The 2,092-nt window shown below is 39.1% G+C and overlaps 1 long non-coding RNA gene across 1 annotated transcript; it reads right to left on the bottom strand.

Annotated features, from left to right (window-relative positions):
* Positions 1-656: 656 nt before the first annotated feature.
* On the bottom strand, positions 657-1,837 carry LOC125193360. The gene is made up of 2 exons (XR_007171568.1): positions 1,074-1,837; positions 657-923 (listed from the first exon to the last, which is right to left on the bottom strand). It is a non-coding gene; the product is annotated as an uncharacterized LOC125193360 (long non-coding RNA).
* Positions 1,838-2,092: the final 255 nt, after the last annotated feature.

The following is a 2,092-nucleotide window of genomic DNA, read 5'->3' as shown; positions in this document are numbered from 1 at the left end:
AAAATGATAGGATTGGAATTTAGGAGAGGAAGTACACGCATATTTTCAATTTCAGGATTGAGGGCTATGGAACATGAGACAGAATCAAAAACTTGGTTAGATTATATGTCTTAATCAGGTGTGTATAAATCACACTTTTAATTTTACATATTTTATGTGATTGATTGCTATGTGTTAGAGTGGAGTGAATATTTGGATTATATGATATGAATTTGATATAGTTGTGTTATTTGGATTTATTTTGTGAAATGTGATATGGATATGTGACTGGTGCAATGAATATGTGACTGGTGCAATTAATATGTTTTTATATGACATTAGAATATCTTGAATCGTTGGATTAAAGAGGATATGTGACAGTCTTGTCCTGGGTTCTACGGGTCAAAGATAATATGCAAAGAGGGGCCTTAGTGGAAATGTCAAAATGCAAAGAGGGGCCTTCGTGGAAAGGTCAAATAATGTAAAGGGACCTTCGGGTCTGTGACGCCCCGGAAATTTCGATCCTTTCTTTCGAGATAAATCGGATTTAGTAGCTTAATTAATTTCCTCTTAGAAGTTGTGTAATCGTACTTTTCCTCGTTGTTTTCGACTTTGGAGTAATTTAAGTTTTTTTTTCGTTGGATGAAATAAAGTGCAAGGAAATTATGTGTCAAGGATAAAAGTAAAGCTATGCTTTTATTAGATAAATAATTGAGGAACAAATTACACAAGAATGTTGGAGATACATCTAGCACATGTTACATATGTGAGGGTGACACACACACACATCTTTTCTACACCATTATCCTACACTAGTGAGCAAGTTGGAAGCTAGCTATTTTGGTGATGGAGCCAAAGGATCTCTAGAGGAGCATCTTCTTTCTTTTCCCCTCAATCTCCTTCTCGATTTTCAGCCCATAAGGCTCCAAGTTACAGCCTTGTACCTGCAATATTAACACCAAAGAGGGTATTAGAAGATGACTCACAAGTAAAGAGAGAGGGAAGCACAAGCTAAATAAAGAGATGGAGCATTTAGTGATAATGTAGTTAAGTAAGCTACAAAGTATAGCATGAGGTGAGAAAATCTTGATCACCATCTCCTCTAACATCAAAAGGGAGTCGAGACAAAGGGGCATTGGAGAGCGAGCTCCTACCCAAGCCCAAAAATAGAGGATGAGACAAACTCTCATCTCCCCGTCGATCGAGGCCGAGAAATCAGCCAAGAGAATCAGCCACAATCACCAAAACGGCAAGAATCTCACAATCATCAAGCTCGAAAGTAAGAGAGCTAACAAGCCCAAAATAGGAGTCTTTGACTCCAAGTCTCAAACCTAGCTTTCAATAGCTTAGCACCATATAAGCAACCTCTCCTCACCTCCTCCACCACCACATTCCATCACCACAAATTCTACACAACACCAAGCGCGAAGAGCAGCGAGGGAGGAGGGAGAGGGCAGCGAGTGGTGACGGCAAGGACAGCCACCACCGATACAAGTTCAACAAGTGAGGTAAACAACCTCAACACCCATCTCCATCGCATCATGTAGAACAACGAATAGCTAGAAACAAGAACTTAGAATTTCCATAGGATCCTCGCAGCAAGGATAAAACAATAGCAATCATGTAACACTAAGTTGAAGCTCAAGAGCTTAGAGCTATGCAAATTAGAGATAGCCGCATGATACCCCCTCCATAAGAATTCAGTAGCATAATATCATAAGCAAGAGCTTAACAAGGTTTCAATTTGAGCAATATATCACCATAAGCCACACAAGACCCCAATAGAGAATTTCCTTTCCAAGAATAAGCTGCTGCCATAACTCGAAAGAAAAAGAGTAAGGGGTAGGGGGGAGAAGACTTAGCTACGCTATTTATTTTTCAAGGGATAAATTGCTCAAGGGCGAGTGAAGCCAAAGCGAATAATTGAGTTGAGACATAAGCATATCAGGTGGGCTTTCTTTTAATATCCAGCACTATAGTGTGGATATAAAGCAAATACTTGTGAAATTATGAAAAATCATCTTTTCTCAAAATGAAGCAGTGATTATTTTAAAGTTGTTGTCATGCCATAAAATGTTTGTTTTGAGGCCTATCTGTTGGGGTTGTAGCCCGT

This window comes from Salvia hispanica, chromosome 6 (genome assembly GCF_023119035.1).
Source record: "Salvia hispanica cultivar TCC Black 2014 chromosome 6, UniMelb_Shisp_WGS_1.0, whole genome shotgun sequence".
NCBI classification, from domain to species: domain Eukaryota; kingdom Viridiplantae; phylum Streptophyta; class Magnoliopsida; order Lamiales; family Lamiaceae; genus Salvia; species Salvia hispanica.
The sequence above is the reverse complement of the archived record's forward strand: the minus strand, read 5'-3'. Positions and strand labels throughout refer to the sequence as shown.